Consider the following 13,834-nt stretch of genomic DNA (forward strand, 5'->3'; position numbering starts at 1 on the left):
GTAGAGTAATTAAAGTGATTTTTTTGTCTTGCTACTGGTTTGAAAAATTATCTTTTCACATACAAATACATTTGCATGCCATTGAGATTAGCTCATTATTTGGTTTAGATTATGCATAGATAAGATGCATAGAAACTCCAATGGGTCTTCATAGGTCCTTCTGCTCTACAGCTTACTTAGCATGTCAATGCTTAGCAACTCACTGAACAATCTTCAAGGTGCCCCTATCACAAAGTCATACATCATTTTGATGAAAATATGGAGGGCATCATGTTTCAAGAGATCCTTAGAGTATGCATTTTGTTTTACTTAGGTGCTTTATTTAAATCAACAAGTAATGGAGACAGTGGGATTTCATAACCTCTTTGTGACCACAGATGTAGATCTACATGTAGATCACCTAAAAAAGGCCCAGTTCTTCCTTTACATTTCTTTTTGCATTTTCAATGTAATTACAATTTCCGTTTCCTTCCTTCCTCCCTCTTTTCTTTTTCCTATCTTCCCTTAGCTCTTTATCCTACCTTTCTTTCCTCCCATCTTTTCTTCCTCCAACTTTACTTTCCTTCCTTACCACTTTTTCTGTTTCGATTACTTCCTCTTTCCCTCTTATTTTTCTTTCTCCCTCTTTTCTTTTCTTTCCTTCTTTTTAGTTCCATCCTCCCTTTACTTTTTTCCTTTTTTCCTTTTGCCTTGTCATTTCTTTTCCTTCTTTCTTTTCTTTCTTGTCCTTTTCCTCCATCTTTCTTCCTTTCTTCCTTTTCCTTTCTCTTCTCCCTTTTTACCTTGCCTTTTCTTCTTTCCTTCCATTTCTCCTTTATTTCCTTCCTTTCCACAAAGCTACCAACATGTGTATCCAGGTCCATACCAGGGGGGCAAGGAGATCCACCAGGTATACTCTCTCTCTCTAAGATCACCAAGGTGGAAGAGCTGAGGTTGAAGATCTAGGAAGTATTCAGGGCAGAACCTGGGAGACAAAGGTTTTTATTATTGGGGCAAACAGATGGAAGATGGGCACTCCCTTTTCTTACTACAGCATTGGTCTGAACTACATTATTCAGCTGTTAGTGCAACAAGGCCTAGCTGTACTTTCTGGTCCTACTAAAGAAAAGGATTCTACACTCTCCTATATAGATTTGGGCTGTCGCTAAGACCAGAGTGAGTTGGATAAGAGTTCCAACCATGGAGAAGGAGGCCTGGAAATTGATGGGCAACATGGCCTGGCTGCTCAAATGGACTGGATTGATCTAGGGATTTGACCCCTGTAAGATCAATGAATATATGGATGCCTGGGATATGAACATAGGAGCGTGGATAAAACCATATTAGTATATGTTACAAGGAAAGACAGAGTATCAGAAAGTGAATCCAATGACAGTGGAGAGGGCAAAGTGGCTGAAGAGGGTGTTCTCTATCCTGTGAAATATAGAAGACTATCCAGAAAATGTGTCATCAAAAGATGTGAGAGTTTGGGCCCAGACAGTACTGAAATGGCATCAGCTGGAAGTTGCACAAATTGTGATGCTGAACTATAATCCTGATGAGCCCAAGAAGAGGGACTTCTGGTATTGATGTTGAGATTCTTCAAAATCAGGAAACTAGGACTAGTAAAGAGATCGATACAAACTCAGGGCTTGGCAATGCTGGGGATTCTCTAAATGAATATAGAATAACTTTTGTCGATTAATTTTAAAAATTTGAGGATCCTCATAGTGTGAATCCAGTTAGTTTCAAAAACCCTTTGAAAAGGCAGAGCAGTCCCATTTGCAAACACTATAAAGACAATGTCAATAAGACCTGCAAAATGTGTGCCTGCTATGCGTGAAGAAAAAAGCAAGACCCTGACAAGAAGCTGATGTGTAATGAGGGCAACATGGACTTTCACATCTACTGCCTCAGCAGCCCCCTGCTGAGCTGGATTCCATATGATGAGGCCTGGAATAGTCCTGAATGTTGGAATGATACCAGTGAAGTGATCTTGGCAGGGGAGAATTTAAAAGAGAGCAAAAAGAAGACAAAGATGGCATCTGCTACATCGTTGTCTCAAAGGGACTGGGACAAGGGTATGGGATGTGTGGGTTGCACAAGACACTACACTATTGTGCCTTCTAATCATTATGGACCAATCCTTGGAATTCCTGTTGATTCCATATAGAAGTTGAGAGTGCAGATGATTGAGTCCTATGTCCACATGCCCCATGTGGTAAGTATACATGGCAGAAGTAATGACAGCACCTACTCTCTGGTTCTGGTATGGGACTATGAAGATGACACGGACCATGGCAACTCTTTCAGTTATATGGGGAGTGGGGGCAGAGATATTTCTGGCAACAAATGGATCAGAGAGCAGTTTTGTGATTAGGAAAAACAGAACAAAACAACAACTCACCAATATGAACAGAGCTCTGGCTTTGAACTGCAAAGCTCCTATCAATGACCAAGGTGGAGCTAAAACCAAGGACTAATGAAATGAGAAGCTAGTCAGGGTGGTGAGAAATGTTAAAGGAGGGAAAGACAGCAAATATGCCCCAGCTGAAGGGAAGATTATGATGGACTATATAAGGTAGTGAAGTATTGACCTGAAAAAGGGAAATCTGGTTTTGTTGTATGCCATTACCTCCTCAGGAGGGATGATGATGAACCTGGCCCATGGACAAAGGAAGGGAAAGATAGGATGAAGAAACTTGGCTTAACAATACAGTATCCTGATGGATATTTGAAAACAGTTGCTAACAAAGAGAAGGAAAAAGAATATAATAAGAGTGATGATGAGGAATTGATATCTATAAGGAGAAGAGGAAAAGGAAGACATCAGGGGGTAGGAAGGGCTTTCGGGCCTCCTCTACTCCATCATCAAGAACGATGAGTCCAATGAAAAACTGTGGAATGAAGTATTAGGTGCACTGAAGGAAGGGTCAAAATTCTTGAATAAAGTGGAAGAAACATTCCTATATATTTACTGACAAGAGGTGGTGTTTTGGACAATTACCACTGTGTGTCAGAACAATGTTTACAAGGTTTGTTTGAACCAGTTCTTCTGAGCCAAGGCATACAGCTGCCCAGTTTGTTGGTAAAATCTGGGTAAATCTTAGACTATGAAAGTGAATCAGCCACTGCAAACCATTCTCAGTCAGCTTTTCCCAGGCTATAGCAATGGGCAGTGATTCTGTCTGTCAAGCATTTCTTTCTTACTTTGATGGTAAAACTTGGCAGTGGGTTTCCATTTCACTTTTTCCCTGAAAAAAAAAATTTTCCCCATCCTTTTTTTTAAAAGTCTATAAACTTTGAGGGATTTATTTTGTATATATTGTGGCTTTTAAAAAATGTTTGATACTGCATTCAGTTTTTTTTTCTGAAACCTGCATTTTATCAGAATTAATTTTTCTATTTTTGGCAAAGGCTACTAATGAACCTGACAGTGAGTTCTCAAAAGTTCCCTGTCTTATGTAGAATGTTGCTTGGTCGCTAAAACAATCTTTGTAAAGTCTGTAAATCTGGCCTCAAAGGTAGAAGTATGTTCAGCTCCTTGGCAAAATTTTGATGCTCAAATTCTCTAAGATGTTTCCTGGTATTTTTGGACTTGTTGCTTAGACGGTTTATCAAGAAACTGTTTAAAGAAAAAATCTTGCTTAAAATGGGTTAAGCTCTTTTTCAAGGCCATTCTCTACCAGTTTACTTTTATGTTTAAAATAAGTATAAAAAAGCTCTCGGCTTGCATTTAGCTAAGTGCTAAGGGTAGTACAAAATGCTACCTCAGCTGGACATTTCTTTTACCAAGGGAACTGGTTGTTCAGCCAGATGCTTTCTCTGACCCAGAATGCCATTGTGGAACAAACTAGAACCATTCTTAAGAGCCTTTGGTCCATTTACAAAAGACTAGGTTCTTTTTTAGCACAGGAATGTTGAAATTGCCAACCAGATTATATTTCTTCCTCTGAAAATGGAGCACTAGCCAAATGCCATTAGCATGGCATTGCAAACTTTGAAACTTCTTTGCTAGGGTGCATTTTGGGACGATTAATTCATCATTATTTTCAATGCATCTCCATTTCAAAATGGAGAAAGTATTTATTTTTTAAGAAACTTTCCCAACTTTTTAGTTATTGTATATGAACCAAGAAAGATAATTTAGTTTTAAGGTTTTTGTTTTATTTTGTTTTTTGATGATTGCATTTTGAGTTTTTCTCACAGTATCAATGTTTGAAGTTTAATACCCTAATGTAACAGGAATATTTTAACTCTAAGACTAGAAATATATATATATATATATATATATATACATATGTATACACACATACACATATATACTCACACATAAATATATATGCACACAGACACACACACATATATGTTTTTTAATTCTTTCCTTATGGTAGAAAATTAATTGATAGGATAAAAACAATGAAACAATTTATAGGCTTTTTCTAAAAATTCAGATGATTTTTGTACATGTGCAGATTTTAATTTATCAAAATAAATATGTTTAAAAACAAAAAAAATTGTAGAGAACTAGATTTTCTATTGAACTTTATATTAAACTCTTACTAGATTTAGTGTGTAACAGTAAGAGTAAATTGCTAATAATTCACAACCAGGATTTCACTGGTACTAGGAACTACTGGGTGAGAAAACTACCAAAGCAGGTATCCAGTGTCTTTGTACCTTATGGTCAAAAAGACCTTGCTAGAGTCCTGAGATGCTGTGACTTGCCCAGATTTAGATCACCATTTTGTGACCCAGATGGGACAGGCCTTCCTGCCTTCATAGCCAGCTCTCTAAACAACAATGGTTCTCAATTTACTTTGATATTCAATGCAAAAAAAAATACTTAATACTGATAGATTTGCAAAATAACATTAGAGATCTTTCTAATGATATTTGATTCCACTTTGCCTTTTTCATTAACTCATTGTCTCCCCTGTATCTTTAATATACATCTTTTACATTTAATTCTGATAGATTTTGCTGCCCATCCAATGAAAATTTAGAATTCTTTGTGGCAACTTCACCAATCTTCACTCAAGATAATTCACCCTATTTTGTATATATACTTTGTTTTTCATTCTTTTCTTGGCTTAACATTTTTTATGCTGTTTTAGTTTTCATTAACCTTTGTTGATTTATCAATAATAATCCTTTTGCGCTATACAAAACAGATAGGCAGCACAGTAGAGAGAGTTCACCATTTTTACTCTGGACCACCAGCATCAAATCCAACCTCAGATACTTACAAACTATATGACCCTGGGCAGGTCACAACTTCTACCTGTTCCACTTTCCTCATCTGTAAATAGGAAAAATAATAGAACCTACTCTATGGGGTTACTATGAGGATAAAATGAGGTAATATTTAAAAAATTCTTGCAAACATTAAAGCAACATCAAAATCCACAATAATTATTTTTATATACTCTGGTGAAGAGGCACTAGCACTGCATTGCATACAGGCTTTTCTTTAGAAAAGACAGAAGTTGGAGTTTCCAGCTCATTATCTACTTTCTATCTGTCTCTGTTTGGTTTCAACTCCATGTAATATAATAGCCCCGGGACTGAGTAACCCTCAACTCCTCTCCCTGATTTCCAGATTCCTTTTAAGTGTTGTCATGGGATTAGATTGTGAACTCCTTGAGAGCAAGGGTTATCTTTCTTTTTCTTATTTGTATCCTTAGTGCTTAACATCATTCCAGACACGTTGTTGTTCAGTTATTTTTTTCAGTCAAGTCCAACTCTTCCTGGCCCCATTTGGGGTTTCCTTGGAAAAGATACAGGAGTGGTTTGCCATTTCTTTCTCTAGCTCGTTTTGCAGATGAGAAAAATGAGTCAAACAAGGTTAAGTGACTTACCCAGAGTAATATAGCTAGTAAGTGTTGGAGGCCAGATTTGAACTCAGGAAGAGGAGTCTTTCTGACCCCAGGTTGGGCACTTTATCTACTGTACTACCTAGCCGCCCCTCCTGGCACATAGTAGACACTTTAATAATTGTTTATTGAATTGAACTATATACACATACACACACATGTACATTTATATATGTTCATAAATACACAAATTCACATATATGAATGTATTTTGCTGCTATAGCTGCTATTTTTATTGCTGTGTTCTTTTAGTGTCTTTTTTCTTCTCCCTTTGTGCTTGCTCCTCTGGGAGTGCACGCATTTACACAGTTCAATTACCACCTTCACAAAATTATTCCAAATTTTACACCTCCGACTTCGACCTCTCACCTTCTATTTTTGAATAGCTAACAGTTTGCAATGAATTTCCACTTCGATATCATAAATCGAATTCATAATTCTGGAGTTGACCTTGACACTCCTTCAGCTCCCTTCCAGCTCTAAAGCTGGGCGACAGTCCTATGATTTCTTTTTTTTTTTTTTTTGCTTTTTGGAGGAGGGAAGGAAGGGCAACTGGGGTTAAGTGACTTGCCCAAGGTCACACAGCTAGTTAAGTGTCTGAAGCTGGATTTGAACTCAGGTTCTCCTGATTCCAGGACCAGTGCTTATTCACTGTGCCACCTAGATGCCCCTACCATGTTTTTAAAGACTCAACCCATTATCGTTATTCTGATGACCTTATTTCCTGGCTCATAAGCCAGAAAAAGTTTCGAATTATACCATATGAAAATTGAGTAACAGAATCCAAAACAAAATAGTAATAATAAGAACTCACTCCTGGATTACACTTTAAGGTTTATAAAGTATTTTCTTCACAAACTTTTGTGATACTGGTAGTGAAAATATTATTCTACTCATTTAAGAGTTGAAGAACAGAGGTCAAATGGAATTCTTAGGGTCACACAGTAAATACCTGAGGTGATATTTACCAAGTGCAGCATTCTTTCCAATGTACCATGTTGTCTACTCAAAGTCTCTTGAAAGCTTTGTCTTTTCTTAAAGATTGAGCTATATTACACAGAGAATATGCATGTATAGAAGGGGTATTGAGACCTCTTTGATGCTTAGTCAGTATCATCTGTATCAGTGGTATCAAGACAAAATAGATACAGGAACCACTAAACTATTCATAAGGATTCCTGTGGACCATATATTGACTTAGAAAACCACATGTTAACGTAATCCACATTTTATTGTATTTTTATTTATTCTGTTAAATATTTCCCAATTACATTTTAATCTGGTCCAGCTACACTCAGGAGTGTTGTGGGCCACTTATGAACTGTAAACTACATATCTGATACCGCTGATCTATATCACTCGTAAACTAATATTTTTTTTAAAAAATATGTAGGACCAAAGACATTTTTATGGGTGTTTTTATGACCAGACTGCTAAATGACTGCCCAGGTTATAATTGAACTGATAGAACATAGATTTTGTTTGAAAATTTCATTTCTAGAAGTCTTAGTTTAGGCCTTGTCCAGTTGGGAGAACAAAACATTAACCATAGATAAAAAGACATATACAAAGTTAAAGATGTAGAAGTGTTCTGAAAAATTAACTTCACCAGGGCTCCCTACTATCTCTGAAATTAAAGGATAAAGTCCTCTGTTTGGCATTTAGAACTCTTCATAACTTGGCCCCTACCTTTCTGCTCTTTTTACACTTAATTCTCTCATGTACTCTACAATTTAGCAACGTCGATGTATTTCTTAAACATGTCCTTTGCACTGGCTGCACTTTCTATGCCTGAAATGCTTTCCTTCCTCAACTTGGTCTCTTAGTTTCCCTAGCTTTTTTCAAAACTCATATCAAATTTTTGTTGTTGAGTCATTTCAGTTCTGTCCAACTTTTTATCAATCCCACTTTGGGGTTTTCTTGGCAAAGATACTGGAACAACTTGCCCTATCCATTTCTAGCTCATTTTACAGATGAAGAACTGAGGCAAGCAAGGTTAAGTGACTTGCCCAGGGTCGCTGGCCAAGTCACTTGTCTCAGGCTAAATTTCAATTGAGAAAGATGAGTCCTCTGTATTCCAAGCCCAGTGCTGCTTCCACTGTGCTACCTAGCTTCCCCTCAGATCAAATACCATCCATCTTCTATTGGAGGCTTTCCCTAGTTCCTCTAGCAATCTGGTGCCTTCCTTCAAGATTGCCTTCTTTCTATGCTATATATACTTTTCATGTACCTACTAATTTATATTTTATCTCTTCCATTAGTTTGTGAGTTTCTTAAGGACAGTGACTCTTTTTTTTACTTTCTTTGTATCTTAGGTGCTTAGCACAGTGCCTGGAGCATAGTAGTTAATAAATGCTTGCTGATTATGAGCCGACTGACTGACTATACACATTCAAGTTATCATCAAATGATCACATGTAATATGTATTTATTTACATGCTGTGCCCCCTTGGAAAAATTGTATGATCTTAGAGATGGTTTTTCATTTTTTCTTAGTGTTCTCTATGATAAGCATCGGCATCTACAGTGTTGGTGCTTAAAACATGCTTGCAGGGTATCTACCTTTATATAATAAAATTGTATTGTATCTTAGTTCAGTTTTATATAAGTTTCATTTTATGTTTTAAGTGGGTTTAAAGAAATAGATTTAGAAAGCAATATGAGAGTTTAGAGATACTACATTTTTATAATTTTGTCTTGGGAAGCAATGATTGAATAATTATTGTTTTTTACTTTACTGGAACCTGTTTTGAGAGGCAGAAGAGGGCAACACTTTTAAAAAATTTTTATTAAAAACAAGCCATTTAAGCCACGTGCTCAAAAGCGTCTACTTAAAAAAAAAAAAAAAAGCTATGGACTATGCAACTGTTCCCAGGGAGACTAAATGACATTCCACCAAATAGTGTGCATAAGTTGAACTAATAGCACCAAAAGGCTGAAATTAAATGATTCCATCTGCTAGAGAATGATATGTTTTGCTCTGCTTCCACATCATTCAGTTCATTATATGAACATGCATTAGAGGCTCATTTTTATTGAAAATTAAAGTGATACATTAAATCCTTGTGATTTTTTTAGTCAGTCTTCAGAACTGTGTCAATAATATTACAATTGGAGATCTGGATCGATTTAGTAGGAATATTCTTGTCTAAATATGACTATGTAGATGAAAATGTAGGCTGTGGGGTAGGCAGGATGAAATTTATACCCTTTACATATTAAAGATATTCTATCTTGCTTATTGAATAAGCTATCAGGTTCAACATATTAGCTGAGAGTTACTTACTGCAGTTTTCTTCATCTGAATTATCACTGCAGTCATTTTGACTATCACAGCGCCAGTGATCTGGTATACAGTTGTTGTTTTTGCACTGAAATTCATGAGGTCCACAAGTCTTTTTATCTGTAATGAAAGTGATCATACATTGAATTTTCAACTTCCAAAAAGAGAGCACTGGTAAGAGTAATATCAAGAAGGAAATTAGCACTACGCTCAAAGCTATGCATAGTTCTGCAATTGTTGATAATAAAAAACAAAATATTTTAGACTGCTGAATAATAGCCCCATAGCAAAGGATAATATTACCATGGAGAAGCTGTTAAACTTAAATATAAATGCTTAAGAATGACCTATTAGCTGTCTGAGTTGGAACCTATGGAGCAAGAAGGGCTAGAATGGAGCGGTAGGAGCAGAGGACATTGGAGCAAAGAGAGTCCCATGTTATAGTGGCAAAGGAAATGTAACTGGATTCGCAATACACAGGTTCAAATCTTGACTCATTCTACTTTTGTGATCTCAACTTACTGAAACTCTCTGCAGCTCAGTTTCCTCGCCTGTGAAATCAAGTAGTTAGGCTAGATTATTTTAAATTATCTTCCAGTCCTAAATCCTATGACCATAGGCTGTGCTTCTCAAATTGGCCATCTAAAGGACAATTACCAAAAACACCAATCAGGCGGCTGACATGAAGCTGAGCCCAATTAGTTCAAGAAGAGGATTAACAGAACTATTCTTTCTATCACAGCTCCAGCTTGAATTTTTATTTTTATGTGGTCTGTGGTTTCCAAATTAAAAATAATCTGAGTTTGTTTAAACTATCTGTCCTCTCCTGTAAATATTTTGCTACTTCTCTCTGTGTTGTTATCCTGACCTTCTCCCTCATTAACTGTTATTTATCTCATACACACACACACACCTGCGTGTATGTACGTATATACATACACATATGTACTTACCTTAAATATATGTGTTATCATACACACATATACACGTACAAAAATATACTATTACTGTCCATTTGTTTCAGTTGTGTCTGACTCTTCATAACCACATTTAGGGTTTTCTTAGTGAAGATACTGGAAAGGTTTGCCATTTCCTTCTCCAGTTCATTTTATAGATGAAGAAACTGAGGTAAACAGGATTAAGTGACTTGCCAGGGTCACCCAGCTAGTACAGATAAAGAATCTAAGGCTGGGGATTAAGTGACTTGACCAGAGTCACATAGTTAGTAAATGTCTGAGAGGGTTTGAACTCATATTGTCCAGAGTCCAAGTCTAGAACTCTACGCACTATGCCACCCAGCTTCTGGGGTCTAGAAATAACCTAATGGTAAATAATTAAGGACTGAATATACTTTCTATTAATATGCTGTTTAGTTTGTTTATACATGTCTGTGTAGAAATGAATTTATTTGATTTCTTTTATTGAATATAATTATTTGATTATAAACTATTAAGATTAGAGATTTTATCATTGTAGCCTTTTTTCCCCTAAGAATGTCTCATATAGCAAACACTCTGCATATCTTAGACTTTCTCTCTCTCTCTCCCCCCACCCCTCTCATCCCTCAGTATATAGATATAGATACAGTTTTGAATAAATGAAAAAGCAAAGTAAGAACTCATTAATTAATTAGTCTAAGCCCCAAAATGTTAAGGGTTGGTTTGAACTTTTTGGGTAGTTAATTCACTTAAGCCATGAATATAAATTCAATCTTTGGGCTATTGAGGAAAACAAGCCCATATCAATTCAATTTATTTCTTCACAAATGTTGATTACATTGGGACTTAACGATTTGAAAAGATACATTTTAGCACCTAAGAACATAAGGAACGTCATACAGTTCATCTAGTAGACCATCCAGTATTGTATTCTATCTATGCCAATGGCACCAGACAAGATTTTTAAGAAAGTTCTCTACAACCTCAAAATATTATGACTATAGTCTGGATTTCTCTTTTTTAGTATGCTGTTTTCATATATTTTTTAAAAGTCCTTTTTGAAATCACTTTTTAATGTTTAAATATCTATATCACATTATAGCTACAAGGAATGTAGAGTTACTTGGCAACAGTCCGATGCCATAGTTCAGTGCTATTATTTCCATTTATAGATATGGATATGTAAACATTGAGAGGTTAAATGACTTGGGTAAGGTCATACAGACTTTATGTTTCTGACTTATTTAATTTCTTGATCTATGATATCTTTCATAAAAAAATTATAAATACAAACTACAAAGGCTTGTTCTATATTTGAAATATCTGCTAAGGTCAAATTGAAAACACTGAAGAGTTTATATGAGCAAGCACTAAAGGACTGGGTACAAAAAGAAAGGCTGTAATTAACACTTATAATACATATTGGAATGATATTTTATAGATTAAAAGGATTTACAAGTATATTCTCTGATAGGATTCTCAGAGATCCTTTGAAATGTTATAGTATCATAACAACAAACCCAGTGAAGTAGACAAGGTAGATTATATTCTCACTTTGCAGATGAGACAACCAAGGCTCAGAGAGATTAAATGACTTGTTGAAAGTTACATAGTAAGTATATCATAGCAGCCATGACTTAATGCAGTGATCATTCCACTAGATCAGGGCTTCTGAACCTGTGTTTTTGTTGTCACTGATTGCTTTGGCAGCCTGGTGAAACCTATGGTCCTCTTTTCAGACTAAGGTTTTTAAATGCATAAAATAAAATAGATGAGATTACAAGGGAAACCATTTATGTGGAAAAACAAGTATCAAAATATTTTAAAATTAATCTCACAAATCTCAAGACTAAACTATTCTGCTGCTTTGTATAGCATCTCAGAAAATTGGATAAGACATGCAAAATAGGCATCTATTTTCTGATAATCAGATTTCTAAAATGGGAAGTAATATCTAAGAGATAGATGGAAAAAAGAAGTGGGTTGATCACATAGAGAGGGAAAAAGAAACAAAGGACCACCAATTTTCCATCACATGTAATGTTAAGATATCTAGAAGAAGTTCTTGACTATTTTATATTGACAACCATCCTGGGAGGTAGGTGCTATTATCTCCATTTTACAAGTGAGGAAACTGAGGAAAACAGATGTTAAGTGACTTTCATAGGAGGTTTCATAGCAGGAACTGTCTAAGGCTAGATTTGAACTCAGGTCTTACTAACTCCAGAACAGGCACTCTATCCACTGTGCTAATAGCTGCCCACTTTGAAAAGAGTTATTTTTTTAACCATCATATATTCCCCTACTAGATTGTAAAGTGTTTGAGGGAAGAAACAGTGCCTGGTTCTGTTTTTTTCTATTTCTAGTCTCAAATGTCCTCTTCTGCTTGTTGATGCTGGCATGGACAGGACCCAAACTGATTCAGGGCTATACCAAAAGAGTATACTCTCTAGGAGTTCTTACAGAGCAGAAAAGTATGTATGGCCCTTTATGTAATGAACCCATGGATAGTAAGTTCACAAAGGCTCATCACTGTCATTTCAAGGTTATGACATATGTTTATACACTCAAATACATAAGTGTATGTACACATAGACACAAATGTATATGTACATGTGTACGTGTATGTGCATCTCTTAAAAATTCAATTAATTAATTAATTGGGTTTTTTTTTGCAGAGAAACTCTCAGAGTGTCCACCAAGCTATGCAGGAGGTTGTATCTTCCTGACAGAAGGAAGTAACCTCCCTATTGAAATTTTAGATTAAAGTACTGAATCCTTTTTCACCATCAGCTTTGTATCTTGTACATAGTAGTTAATATTTATTATTTTTTGAAGTGAATAGACTTGAGAACAATCTTTTCTGAAAAAAATGCTTTTTATCTTTGTGTAACATAAAATTCTCATCTTCTTTTTTCTTTTTCTGCAGGCGCCATTGTGAAAGTGAGCTACTTCAACTAAAATAATTTCATTCATTCATTCAAAACTAAAAACCATTCTTGCCTCAAGGAGTTTACATTCTCTTTGGGAGGGAAAGGGAGAGGTGATGTGCAGTATTTTCACAGAACTAAGAAGACTTTTCACTTGATTGCATATGAGGGGATGAAGAGGAATGAAGCATTAAGGATGACTCCAAAGTTGCAAGGTGGGGTAAATGGAAAAATGACAATTCTCTCAATAAAATTAGAAAAGTCTGGATGGAGGGGGTGGGCAGGTTTGCCTTTTTCATAGTGTTTAAATACTACAAATCCAAAGAAAATCTGAGGACACCCCCATGATGCCAACCCTGGAGTTCTTGACTCCTTATTCTCCTTCACACCCCATCTGCATATGCAAATCAATTGCCAAATTTTGTTAAATTCTACTCCTATAACATCTTTTAAATTTCTTTCCTTCTCTCTATTCTTAAGACCACCACTCTATTTCAGGGACTCGATATTTCCTACTTGTATTATTACAACAGGTTCCTAATTATCCCCCATCCACCCTCTGCCTCATTTCAGAATTTCATTACTTTTAAGAACCTCTAGTTTCCTTCTAAGTTCAGTGAAAGTAGCTTTTCTTGATTCTCTCAACCACTAATGTCTTCTCATCCTTTCCCCCAAAGAAAGTCATCATGTATTTACTTTGAAAGAATTTTGCATGTATTTATTTATGTTGGTGTTGGTTCCCCTAATAAATCTGTGAGTTTACCGAAGAAAAAGACTTCCATTTTTTCTTTGTATCTCCACGCCTAGCACAATGCCTAGAACATAAAA

At 35.9% G+C, this 13,834-nt stretch overlaps 1 pseudogene; it reads left to right on the forward strand.

Moving 5' to 3' along the window:
- Positions 1 to 845: 845 nt before the first annotated feature.
- LOC138176449 (E3 ubiquitin-protein ligase UHRF1 pseudogene) lies at positions 846 to 3,161 on the forward strand (annotated as a pseudogene).
- The last annotated feature ends 10,673 nt before the right edge of the window (positions 3,162 to 13,834 follow it).

This window comes from Petaurus breviceps, unplaced genomic scaffold (assembly GCF_028583685.1).
Source record: "Petaurus breviceps papuanus isolate PSGF00001 unplaced genomic scaffold, PetGlider_PUasm1.0 89324, whole genome shotgun sequence".
NCBI classification, from domain to species: domain Eukaryota; kingdom Metazoa; phylum Chordata; class Mammalia; order Diprotodontia; family Petauridae; genus Petaurus; species Petaurus breviceps.